The sequence below is a fragment of the Theropithecus gelada genome, chromosome 10, assembly GCF_003255815.1.
Source record: "Theropithecus gelada isolate Dixy chromosome 10, Tgel_1.0, whole genome shotgun sequence".
NCBI classification, from domain to species: Eukaryota; Metazoa; Chordata; class Mammalia; order Primates; family Cercopithecidae; genus Theropithecus; species Theropithecus gelada.
The window spans coordinates 72,988,462-73,002,752 of record NC_037678.1 but is presented as its reverse complement, the minus strand read 5'-3'; the positions used below and the strand labels follow the sequence as shown (position 1 = coordinate 73,002,752).

Below are 14,291 nucleotides of genomic sequence, written 5' to 3'. Positions count from 1 at the left end.
TAAAAAAAAAAAAAAAAAAAAAAAAAAAAGAACTAAATTCAAACCTAGAAGTTCTGATTCCTAAGCCCATAAGCTTAAACTGTGCTCTTCTCAAACATTCACCGACTCCTCACTTGTCCCACAGCCTTATCTCATTATCTGCACCTTGTGTCATGAGTGCAGGGTTAAATTTGGTGGAAGGAGAATTTTAGCTCATGGTTTCCTAGGCTTCTGTTTCTCTTAAACATTCAGGCTGTATCTGTACTGCAAAAAGTCAACTTAAATTTGAAACTCAATTATCCATATGATTTCCACAAAATTGTTTCACTCATATAAGCATCTATGCATCTAATAGATCTTTATTGAAAGACTGAAGTTCACAGGAAGTCACTTTGCTGCTCCAAGTACAGATTCTGCCAAATTATTGAAACTATTCTATCAATATTTGAGTCATATATTCCAAATTATAGTTTTGGAGGTATAATATTTTGTGGCTCATATCTTCCAGGCTAGTTGTTACTTTCATAAAAAGAAATATTCCTCTTTCAACCATTTGTACTTTTTGCCTTAAATTATACTTCTTAAGATATTAGTATTTCTAGCACAACATTTACAAAGTATGTTATGGTATTTCTTTTGCTATTGCCATATTTATACCTGTTTACATTACTTTGTTTGGGTGTGTCTCTTTGTGCTGGGTCCTAGCAGATGGCCCCTGCATCATGACCCAGCTCACTGCTTACTACTTATTTATGTATAGTCAGCTGCTCAACTGATATGGTCTGGTTCTGTATCCCCACCAAATCTCATGTAGAATTGTAATCTCCAGTGTTGGAGGTGGGCCTGGAGGGAGGTGATTGGATCTTGAGTGTGGATTTCCCTCTTGGTGCTGCTCTCATGAGATCTGGTTGTTTAAAAGTGTGTAGTACCTCCCTACTCTCCCTATCCCTCCTGCTGTGACCATGTGAGATGAGCCTACTTCCCCTTCACCTTCTGCCATGATTGTAAGTTTCCTGAGACCTCCTCCGAAGCCTAGGAGATACAAGCCTCATGCTTCCGGCAGAGCCTGTGGAACAGTGAGTCAACGAAACCCCTGTTCTTTATCAATCACCCAGTCTCAGATATTTCTGTATAGCAATGCAGGAACAAACTAATACATCAACCTAGTTATTTTTAAAAACCTATATATATGTTTTAAATCCTCTGCTTTGTTACGTTTCCAAGATACCTGTTGTACTTCATGTCTGCCTATTCTTGTTTTATACATGGTTTGTTTTGTTCTATGAATTTGCTTTTTTTTTGTCATGTTTATAGGTTATTAAATATTCTAATCTTGAAAATCTTCTCATTTTATTTTTTCCCGTGTTCTCAGGTGTGAAGTTCTTTTTATTACTTTTTTATTGTTTTCGAGTTATTGTTGTTCTTGGATTGGTTAACTATCCCTCATGGTGCTGCTGTTCCCCAAATCTTTAGTGATTTCTACTTGCACTGCTGTCTTTGCAGGAATAATGCCCCACGTGTTCATGGGTTATCAGTGCCTTGTGAAGCATGGCGCCTGCCCCAATCTCACTGTAGGGACTGCTCCTGAGTCTATGGCTTCTTCACTGCTTACTTCTACAGGGATGTCCCTCCTTTCTTATGAGAGTTGGTCATAGTGCAAACATTAAAAGTGAAGGCTGTGGAGTGTGACAGCCTATGTCTCAGTCTAAAAGCTGAGTGATCTTGGGCAAACTTGCTATTCTCTGTATGCTTCGGATTTTCTCACCTCTAAATGAAGGTTAATGGTAGCACTTACCTCAGGGTCAGAGTGTTGAACTAATGAGGTGACTGACATAAAATGCTGGATACCATGTCTGGTGTCCAGGACATCTGCAAAAAATAATAGCTGCTACTATTCCTTCATGGCATATAGAGACTACTTTCTTATTTTAAAGTGTAATTAGACATTGATTAAGATAATTTTATCATTTTTTATATTCATTTCTGTGGGTATGGAACAGGAGGTGAAGATTTCACTCTCTGCACATCTGCCACATAGAAAAAGAAATTTGGATGGAAATATGATAATTTGGATAATTTCATTTGATAGTTACTTCTGAGAGATGAAGGACTTCAAACCCAGCGTGTGACGGGGAGGGTTCCACGTGGGCCTTTCTTAGTCATAGATGATGAAGGAGAAACCATTTTTCCTAACAGGGTAACTTTTCTAAAGCACAAGTGTGGCAGGGAAGCAGTGAATGCTTTCTGTACACAAAATATTAATATAACCACAATTTTTTAGTTATAATTAATTATGAGGTGAGCATTCGGTATGGTTTATATTATTCCTACCATATATTTACGAGGTACATGTTATAACCTCTATTTACATATAATCAAACTATGGCTCAGAGAACTTAGGTGTCCTGTTTAAAGTCACACAGCTCGACATTGTGAGAGAGGAATTCATTTATGCATTGACAAGAAGCAGAGTGCAGAGAATCCAGAGGGAGCAACTGATCTCAGAGTGGCAGGGATATTTCAAGTACACCATATAAGCCGGGTCTCAGTGGCCTGGAAATCTTGGAGAAAGCCACCGGTGGGAAACTCAGCATGCAGTAGGGATCCATTTAAAAAAAAAAAATTGAGTTCCTTCTCTTCACCTGGCTCCACGGTATCAATAATGACCTACTGGGTTTCATGTGTGGTATAGTCATTATCTCCTTTAACATCCACAAAAACACAGCAGTGAAAGACTTATCATTTGCAATTTGGAGAGCAAAACTGAGCCTAGGAGAGCCCAGTGACTTCATCAAATCCTTAACACACCCTCTTGGTTGGAGTATTTATTCTTTCTCTCTCCTCACCTCCAATCTGAACGCGGTGGTGGATGGAATAGGTGCTCTGTGTGCCAAACAAAGACTATTGATGTGACTGCCCCAGGAAATTGCCTACCATATTCTCCCCCCATCATAACCCTATCCCCTCTCCATAAACCATAACCTATAACCCATAACCCATAATTCCCACCTCAGCCCACAAAGCATATCCTTATTAACCTAAACCCACTTCCTCTTCTGGAGGAAGTCAGGAGATGATTCCTTCTGCTGGATGCAGGCACATGAAAGTGCTAAGCTCCCAGATTAGACTGAATTCGGGCTAAGTTTTGCCAGTTATATTGATAAAAGTTTGGAATAGAGAACAATTTCAGAAGCAGACCTGGCTCCTCTCAAATATTGAGCAGTAGGTTTTGTGAACCCTTCTCCTGCCCCAAATTGAGTAGCACTTGGTTGAGGCTGGTGCAGAAGAAGACAACAAGCCAGCAACATCCTAGGGTCTTGAGATGGAAAGTTTAGAAAACAGTTCCTAATCACAGGTCCTTCTTGGACTAATAGCCCCAAATGGTGAATCACCAAGAAGACCTGAAGATGATGTTAGGGGCCATGTGGAGAGAACATATGGTCAAGGTGTGCAGGAAGCACTATTTCTGCTAAGCCTGTCTGATTCTCCTGAGAATGGAGCATGAGTAACTGTTTGCATTGTAACTGCCTACTGTGCCTGATTTCTATTTCACTGTTGTACTCTATCACTGCCACTTCCTCTTGAATCAAGGGAGATAGTGCTTGTTTTCTCTCCTCAGAGCAGTTTGAGATCTCCCCAGCACAGATGTTTGGACAGAGCAGGCTCCTGAGGTCTCCAGGATACCCATCCCAGTCTCCTGCCCCCACCCTCCTCGTCCTTACCTGCTGCTGATTCTGCTGCTGGGATGCACAGGTGAGCACTGCCTTGAGCTAGAACCCTTTCTGTCTGCCTGCAGGGCCATGGCCTGCCCCTGGGCTTTCAGGGATTCCAGACAAACACAAGTGCTGCCAAGGTAGTCCAAGGACTGGGCATTGTCTGAGAGCAGAAGATCAGGGAGCTTGAGCACTTCCTCTGTGGATCTGCAGCTGGCTACCAAGGGATGGAATCAGGTGATCCTTCAACCAGCACCATAATTAGTTACATTTTTTATAATATTTCATTTGACAAACACAGAAGAATTGTTATTTAAATCCTTACCAGTCTTGAGGCTCCAGGACGCAAAGCCATCTGCCCAAGGCCACAGAGTGAGCTGAGAGACAGCCTGACAGGGTATGTGGCTCCAGGCCCAGCCCTCTGTTCAGCACCCTGAGGATGTGAAGTCTGAAACAGTGCCTGAGTTGGGCAGGGGAGCAGTGTTTCCCGGGGATGTTCAGCCACTGTTCTTCTTCAGGATGCTGCATACTTTGCCCTCTGTTCCCCCTGCTTCCCACTCCTCTGTAATCTCAGTGTTACCACCCACTTTTTTTGTGCCCTCTTCCTCTTTAAGAAGGAATTTGTTGCTTACTGGGCCCTGTAATCCTTTCCTAGGGCTTTCATAACAAAGTACTACAGACTGGGCAGCTAAAGTTACAGACATTTACTTCTTGCACTCTTGGAGGCTAAATACAATATCAAGGTGTTGGCAGGGTTAGTCTGTACTGAGGTCTCTCTTACTGGCTCGTAGATGGCCATCTCTGCTCTGTGTCTTATTACGTGGTCTTCCCTCAGTGTGTATCTGTGTCCTCATCTCCTCTTCTTCTGAGATCACCAGTCATATTGGATTAAGACCTACCCAAATGACCTCATTTAACTAAATTGCTTCTTAAAGACCCTGTCTACAAATGCAGACAAATTCTGAGGTTCTGGGGACTAGGGCTTCAACACATGCATTTTGGGGGACACATTCAGCCCATAACAGGTAACACAATCTATCTTGGTTCTCTCTACTTTACCATGGGGAATTTATTTTCCCTTCCCCAGGACAGACAGGATTGGAGGACCTTTCCTGGTACAGCCTGAGAGAACCTGGCTCACAGCTCACAGACAGGCTGCCTGTCCTCATGCCCCACTCAGGCCATGGAGCTGACCCCAGAATCATAGGGCTGGGCACAGCAGCCTCCCTGATGTGAGTCACCTCACAGGTCCTAGAGGACAGGACTCTCACTTTTCAAATTATTTTTCTTACGTATACACTTTACCCAAATGACAGTGGTAAGAGTTCAGCAATTGAGCTCTTCCTACTAGCTAGACACAGTTCTTAGCATTTTGTGTATTTCAACTCTACTAATCCTCACAACATCCCTATTTGAAAGCTACACCTATTAACTCCTATTTGCAAACAGGGAGTCAGGCAGAGGGAGGAACTTGTCCATTGTCCCCCACCACAGTCAGTGGAACAGCTGGGATTCAAGTCCAGGTCAACCAGCTCCAGAATTCATTCTTTTAGCCATGTTATGCTACTTGTAGACATATTAGCACATGCAGGGAAGTAAACATAGGATTAGTCATCACCCATCACACCAGTCAGAGATACTCAGAGTTAAAACTCTGCTGTATATACTCCCAACATATGTTACAAATGTGTTGGATGACTTCTATGTGCCAAATATTTTACTGAGATTTTAACAGTTTTCATAATTTTATTTAACGTACAAAACATCTTTATATACTATAATGACAGAACAAACTTTTATATATATTTGTGAATGCGTGTGTATATATATGTGTATATATATACATACATGTGTGTATAAGTGACTATAAGTGTACATACATGTACATAAGATTTCACTTTTATCATTGTCTTTTTATTTGCAATGAAATTTTTGAAATTTTTCAGAAAAGAAATTTATTTTTATTTGAAAAAAGCATATGTACTTATCATGTACAGCATATTATAAAATATGTGTACATTGACAAATGACTAATTTGAGCTAATTAACATATACATTACCATACATATATATCACTTTTTATAGTGAGAACTTATGAACTTTGCTCTCTTAGCAATTTTCAACAATGCAATTCATGTTATTCACTCTAGAAACCATATTGTACAATACATCTCTTAAACTTATTTCTCTTATCTAAGCTAAAATGTTGTATCCTTTGACCAGTATCTCCCAACTACACCCACTCCCCTGCCCCTGGTAACCACCACTCTACTCTCTACTTCTTTTTTTTTTTTTTTTAAGACAGTTTCACTCTTGTTGCCCAGGCTGGAGTGTAATGGTGAGATCTCAGCTCCCTGCAACCTCCACCTCCCGGGTTCAAGTGATTCTCCTGCTTCGGCCTCCCGAGTAGCTGGGATTACAGGTGCCCCCCACCATGCCCAACTAATTTTTTGTATTTTTAGTAGTGACGGAGTTTCACCATGTTGGCCAGGCTGGTCTCGAACTCCTGACCTCAGGTGATCCACCTGCCTCAACCTCTCAAAGTGCTGTGATTATAGGCTCTACTCTCTACTTGTATGAGTTCAACTTTTTTAGATTCTGTGTATGAGTGAGATCATGTGGTATTTGTCTTTCTCTGCCTGGCTTATTTCACTTAGCATAATATTCTTCAGGTTGGAAATGACAGAATTTCCTTCTTTTATAATGCCGATCAGAATTTCATTGTGTGTATATACCACATTTTCTTTCTCCATTCATCTCTTGACAGACACTTAGGTTGATTCCATCTTTGTTACTGTAAATAATGCTGCAATGGACATGGGTGCAGATATTGCTGTGACATGCTGATGTTATTTCCTTTGGATATACACCCAGAAGGGAGATTGCTGAATCTAATGATAGTTCTATTTTTAATTTTTGGAGGAAACTCCATACTGTTTTCAATAATGGCTGTACTAATTTACATTCTCATCAACAGTGGGCATGGGTACTCTTTTCTCCACATCCTCTCCAATGCTAGTTAAATTTTCTCATTTTGGTAATAACCATTGTAACAGGTGTGAGATGATACCTCACTGTGGATTTAATTTGCATTTCTCTGATGAAAAGTAAGACTGGATTTTTTTATATGCCTACTGGCCATTTTAATGTCTTCTTTTGAGAAATGTCTATTCAGATCTTTAGCCCATATATTAATTGAGTTGCTGTCTTATAATTGAGTTTGAGTTCTTTGTATATTTTGTATATTGACTCCTTATCAAATGTATAATTTGCAAATATATTTTTCCCATTCTGTATGTTGTCTCTTCACTCTGTTGATTGTTTTCTTGGCTATGTATGTAATCACACATTCATTTCTATATCCATGAGAAACGCACATGTAGAAGCTTTTTAGTTTGTTGTAATTCAATTTGTCTATTTTTGCTTTTGTTGTGTGTGCTTTGGGGCTCATATCTAGAAATTGATTGCCTAGACCAGTGTTATAGAACTTTTCTTGTAGTACTTTACAGTTTCAGATCTTACATTTAAGTCTTTAATCCACTCTGAGTTGATTTTTATATGTGATATGAGATGAAGGTCCAATTTTATTTCTCTATACATGGATATCCAGTTTACTCAATAACATTTTTGAAGAGATTGACTTTTCCCTATTGTGTATCCTTGAAACTTTTATCAAAGGTCAATTAACTGTAAATGTGTGAGTTCATTTTTGTGGATTTGTCCCATATGGCATTTATTATGTTGAGGAGCAATCATCCTATATGTAATTAATTGACAGTTTTTATCATTTAAAAATGTTGAATTTTGCCATATGCATTTTTGGACCCTGTGCTGAGATGGTCATATGGTTTTTGTCCCTCATTCTGTTGATGTAGTGTATCACATTGAGAGATTGCTGAATGTCGAACCATCCTTGCATTCCTGGGATAAATCTCACTTGACTATGTGAAACACACACGGGATTTTTAAAATACTTTTCTTATTATTCCCTCTAACCATTTTTTAGTCTATATGAAATGCACATTAAAAAGATGTTTGGTTTTCCCTGTTGCCCACACTCTTCTTTTTTACTTCTCTGATCTTACCCCTCAAAGTCCCCCAATCTGTTAAGGTAAGCAACAGACAAGCAAACTTCTGTCTTGGTAAAGTGCATAGTCCCTCAAAATAGAACTTTTGTGCATTGCTGCATTAGTGTTCCCACTTTCATGAAGGGTAGGGGTGAGGAAGAAAGAAGTGGATAAAGTTACAGAAACTTCTGCCTATAGCATCTATGTCTATATAGTAACTATATCTATAGTTTCCTGAAGCTTCCAAGCTTCAGGAAATCTACTGAGTAAAAACTTTACTTTCCTTTTTTTTTTCTTTCTGAGTCAAGGTCTCACTCTGTCTCCCAGGCTGGAGTGCAGTGTTGCGATCTCAGCTCAATGCAACCTCTGCCTCCTGAGTTCAAGTAATTCCCACGTTTCCACATCCTGAATAGCTGGGACCACAGAGATATGGCACCACCCTCAACTATTTTTTTAATTTTTATTTTTGGTAGAGATGAGGTTTTGCCCTGTTGGCCAAGCTGGTCTGAAACTCCTGACCTCAGGTATCTGCCCACCTCAGACTTCCAAAGTACTGGGATTACAGGCTTGAGCCACCATGCCTGGCCAACTTTATAATTTTTGAACACCCTCCATGTGGCAGACACTGTTGGAAACGTCTTACAGCTCTTACCTTCGATGATCATTATATCAAAGGTAGAGATTCTTGTCACCCCCTGCCCCCCACCACACATACACATAGATAAGGAAAGAGAAGCACAAAGCATTCCAAGGTCACTCATTGGTAACTGGCAGAGCTATGATTTGAGCTCAGGTACTCTTCATCTAGAGATCACAGGTTTCACCATTACTCTTCCCAAATACTTCTAGCCCTAATTCTATTCCATGAAATTTCTGTAGCTGCTGCTAGTGTGAGTGTGTGCAGGGGTGTGGTATGAGGAAGAGGATGTGTAGTTTTCTTCTCCTGGGCTCTTCTGTTTTCTGTGTGATTGCAAACTGATTTTTTCTTCACCAACTCATCTACATGGGAAATTTATTTTCTCCAAATTCAACGGAAACAATCCATTTAAAATAAAAGATTTCAGTCTCCTAAGACAGTATCCCACTGAACAATTCACACATTATACACATATTTATTGGATATCTACTGTGTTCCAGGACCTGACATAGAAATGTGGGGTACACTGGTGAATAAAATAGAAATAGTAGTTTCCCTTTTGTTCCTTATATCCACTGGAGAATGACAGTAACCAATACCCATGATAAATAGGTAAATAAAATAGTAAATCAGACAGTGAATAGTAAATTAGATGGTGCAAAAAACAAGAAAGTATGAGTATATAATTTTTATAATTTTGAATGTTTTCATACATTCCTTTTATTGATTATTTTTGTCATAGGAAGATAGCCACATCTGTCAAATGCTTTTCTGCATCAAATGAGATAATCATGTGTTTTTCCCTTTATTCCATAAATATGGCATAATACATTGTTGTCATTTGTTTACTGAAATATCCTTGGATTTCAGGAATAACTACTATCTGCTCATGGTGTGTCATCCTTCTACTATGCTATTCAATTCAGTTTGCTAGTATTTGGTTGAGTATTGTTGCATTAACAAACCTAGTAGCAATAATGCCAACTGACAACAGAATGGTGTGCAGCTGCACCTGGCAGTGATTTAATTTTGCATTCTAGTGGAAGTTTAGGTTCCAATGGGTTTCATATCAGATGAGCAAAGCCTGGATGTGGGACAATTTATGGTTAATGATTGCAACAGGAAAGTATGCCTCATAAATCTGTACTCCAGACCAGGAGATCCCAGTAGGTAACCAGACGTTCATTGTTTTAATAGAGTATAGCATGAGGCCAAGAGGGGCATTATTTTTGTATCAAAAGCCCTGGAGAAATTGATGGCTATCATGAGTGGTGAAGAGACTCCAACAGACATGAAAGAAGTTGATGAAATTTATATAGAGTCGGTATTTTTGTTTGTTTGTCTATTCGTTTGAAGCACTAACAAGAGTATTGTTTTTGACTATGTGTAAAAGAATATGTTGCCACTAGCATTTAACAGAAACTTAAAGGTGTTGGATTATATGACATTAATAAGTGTGTCAAATGAATCTGCTTTAAAAATGTTGTTATCGATGTAATGTCATCTCTGCGCTCCTGAAGAAAGGTGGATTCCATTATTGATATTGAGACATGATCCCCACTTTAGGATGGAGAGTCTTGGTAGCATTCCCAAAGGCAACACAAAGCTGGAGAAAGCAGAGTACAAGAAAGCCATCAGGGTAATAGCTCTTCCAAGTGGTAGAGCCCATCAGAGTAGCGAATTAGCAATCCATGAGCATTCAAAGTTTATCTCTTAGGAACTTTCCACCCTAGTTTAAAATGATCCCATTCTCATTGTCATTAGTGTTGGAAATGGTAGAGTAAGTCCTGCTGATTGGGTCTATAAAGAACACTCTAACACGGCTGTGAGAATTTCATTTGGAGAGGCATATGAAGATGAACAATTTATTCTACTCACAGTTCCCAGAGAGTGGGGTATGGCATGCCAGGTAGGAAGCCATATGCAAGGAGCTTCCAGGAAGCAGGCTCAACCAAGCAGATGGGGAAGCAAGAGAGATTGCAACCCCAGGCAAGTGTCTTACTGGGAGTTAGGGTGGAGGACACAAACAAAAACCATGATGGGATTTACTGGTATGTTTTAATGTCACTACTTTACTAGGTCACAGTAGAGGAGGACAAAAAGGGGAATTGTGGCAAGGACCAGCTTTATCACACTGCTGTACCTGGTCATTTGGTAGGATGCTCACAGCTTGTTTCAGGGATGTTGAGGCATCAGGAAAATATGAATTTTTTAAATGTACACCTAACTAGACATCTTTGTTTCTTCATACCACTTTGAATGCCCTGTAGCATCCTTTCATTTCCACCCAAAGCACTCCTTTTAGCATTTCTTGTAAGTAAGGTTTAGCGGTCATAAACTCTCACCACACCAATTGGGTGTGGTGGTGGGTGCTCATTTTCATGACCTGATGCCACCCCTTCTACAGATCAGGGAAGTTTGGGCCTGGAGACATCATGCTATTCACTTAAGGATCCATGGCTGAGGATTTATCTGAGAATATCTTAGTTTCTCTCTTGTGTTTGAAGGACAGTTTGCCAGGTGTAGAATTCTTGGTTGATAGGGTTTTCCTCTTTCAGCATTTTAAACATATCATTCCTCTGTCTTATGACCTCCAATGCTTCTGATAAGAACTCAGCTGATAATCTTATAAGGATCTCTCACGTGAAAGGAATCGCTTCTCTTTTGCTGCTTTCAGAATTCTTTCTTTGACTTTAATTGTCGACAGTTGAATTATAATGTGTCTTAACATGGGTTTCTTTTTTTTTTTTTTTTTTTTTTTTGAGACGAAGTCTCACTCTGTCGCCCAAGCTGGAGTGCAGTGGCCGGATCTCGGTTCACTGCAAGCTCCGCCTCCCAGTTTACTCCATTCTCCTACCTCAGCCTCCCAAGTAGCTGGGACTACAGGCACCCGCCACCTCGCCTGGCTAGTTTTTTGTATTTTTTAGTAGAGACGGGGTTTCACCGTGTTAGCCAGGATGGTCTCGATCTCCTGACCTCGTGATCCGCCCGTCTCGGCCTCCCAAAGTGCTGGGATTACAGGCGTGAGCCACCGCGCCCGGCCTAACGTGGGTTTCTAAGACTTTATTGTTGAGTTAAATTTGGGTTTCCTTGGCATCTTAAGCTTGTAGATTCATGTATTTTATCAAGTTTGGGAAGATTTTGTTCACGATTTCTTCCAATAATCTTCTGCCCCTTTCTCTCTTCCTCTTTTCCCCGCTAGAACTCTAGTAATGTGTATTTTTATCAATTTGATAATGTACCACCATTCCCTTAGATTCTATTGTCTTTCATTTTTGTTGTATCTATACCTCACTCTCAATAATTTCAATGATTTCATCTTCCAGTTTCCTGATTTTTTCCCACCTGCTCACTTGTTGGAGAACCCCTTTAACAAACTTTTACTTGTAACACTTTCAACTATTAAGTTCTCGTTTGAATTCTTTTTATAATTTCTCTTTATTAGAGTTCTTATTTTGTTACTGTATCATAATCCTGAATTATTTTAGTTGTTTGTCTATTGTTTCCTTTAGCTCTTTGAACATGTTAAAGACAGTGGTTTTAACATCTTGGTCTAGTATCAGGGTGGGCCCAATGTATCACATGAGTCCTTACAAGAAGGAAGAGGCAGGAGATTAGGAATTAGAGAAGCACATGTGAGGATGCAAGCCAGAGGCTGGAGTGATGGGAAGATGTAACTATGAGAAAAGAAATGTTACCAGCCTCCAGAATTAGTAAAGGCAAAGAACAGAGACTCCAGAAAACATATAGCTGTACTGATACCTTTTTTAAAATTGTGTATATCTGAGGCAGGAGAATGGTGTAAACCCAGGAGGCAGAGCTTGCAGTGAGCTGAGATCCAGCCACTGCACTCTCCAGCCTGGGCGACAGAGCGAGACTCCGTCTCAAAAAAAAAAAAAAAAAAAAAAATTGTATATATGTAAGGTGCACCACATGATGCTTTCATATACATATACATAGTGTAATGATTATTATAGTCAAGAAATGAACATATCCATCATCTCACATAGTTACCCTGCATGTGGGTGTGTGTCAAGAGCCCGTGAAATATACTTTTTAGCAAAAATACTAAATTCAATACAATATTATTAACTCTAGTCGTTGATATATGGCATGTTCAATCTCTGGACTTCCTCATCTGATCTATCTTCAGTTATGTATCTTTTGACCTGTATCTCACCATTACCTCCCTGCACTTCACCCTGGTCACTATCATTTTATTCTTCACCTTTACATACTTGACTTTTCTTCTTTTCTTCTTGATTGTAATGCAGTCACACAACTTTGGGCTTCTGAACTCCAGAACTACAGTATGATATATTTCTTTTGTTGTAAGACACCAAGTTTTGGTAGTTAGTCACATCAGCATTAGGAAACTTACGCTATGGGTGAAAAATTCCCAGGGGCTTAAAACAATGTTATTTCTTTTTAAGCTGCATTTTCATTGTGTGTTGGGGATTTTGCATGTCACTGTCGCTCAGGAATCCAGGCTGATGGAGCAGACCCCATTAGAGCCTTGTGGGTCTCTGTGGAAGGGAGAAGGTGATCCATAGAGGTTCTTGCATTTGAATGCCCAGTCCACATATTATCCCATCATTTCTACTTACAACTCAATGGTCTAAAGCAGTTACATGGCCTCAGTCAATGAAATGGTTCAGAAAGTGCAACACTCCATATGGCCAGAAAGTGAAGGCAAAAATATTTAGCAAAGCACGCCACTTTCAAGGAGGGCTCGGGAGCTCCATACAGGTCTTCAACCCAAAGCTGTATCATAAAATCGAACCTCTCTGTGCCTCATTGTCCTCACTTCTAATACAGTCTCATGTTACAGGCTTGTTGTGAAGGTTAAACGAGATAATATATGCAGTGGGCTGAGCTCAAGCCCTGCTCCTGATGTGCACCCAATCAATGAAAGTCTTTGATACACATGAGGAAACACACAGGATCATGTAAAGATGAATAAATGACTGCTTTGTTGTGAAAGTGAAAGCTAAGGAGGAGTTGCAGGTGATTCAGCCTGAGAAGTTCATGTCAGTCGCAGCTGGAGAGACGTCCATTCTGCACTGCACTGCGACCTCCCTGCTCCCTATGGGGCCTGTCCAGTGGTTCAGAGGAGCTGGACCAGGCCAGGAATTAATCTACAGTCCAAGAGGAGGCTGCTTCCCCCAGGCAACAACTATTTCAGACTAGACAAAGAGAAACAACACGGACTATGTTCAAGGAGCTAAATAAAACCTCCTCAGACAGAACCACTGACCAGAGAGCCGGCATTTCTCCTTTTCATCAGTTTCCCAAAGGCTCAGAATGCACCTCATATTCAGATACTAAAGCCCATTGGTGGTTGGAAAAACTCTTCCAAACATAAGCCCTATCATTCCTTATTGATATTCCATGTCAGGACATAGAGAGTTGTTCCACTCTTTAACAGCTGCAGAATACTCCAATTTATGAAAATATCAAATTTGCTTTACAGTATTCTGTTGATAAATATGTAAGTTGCTCCCAATATTGAGCTATTAAAACAATCCTGCAGTGGGTGACCTTGTACATGTGTTATCCTACTCAGGTGACAAATGCCCACTGGAAGTGGCATTGCTAGGTCAGAGGGTGTGTGTGTTTTCATGTATAAGAATACTGCCTAATTTCCTTTCTAGATGATTAGTAATCAAGGCTCCTAACAACCCTTAAACACAGATGGAGAAGGTAGCTTTATCCTAATTTTGCACTTATTACAGATAAAGACACAAGTTCCCAGCTGATGTGTTCCCACCCTAGGCAATCACATCGAGTAAGTGGCTCAGGTGTGACCCCAATCTGCTACCTCCTAGTAAAGTGCTCACTCCTCTTTGTCATATTATCAGCCTAATTGATGCCCTGGATGAGAAAGGAGGGAGA

General features: G+C 40.1%; 1 pseudogene; it reads left to right on the top strand.

The window, feature by feature from the left end:
• LOC112632489 overlaps nt 1-14,291 on the top strand; it is a 59,913-nt pseudogene that overhangs the window by 35,391 nt on the left and 10,231 nt on the right.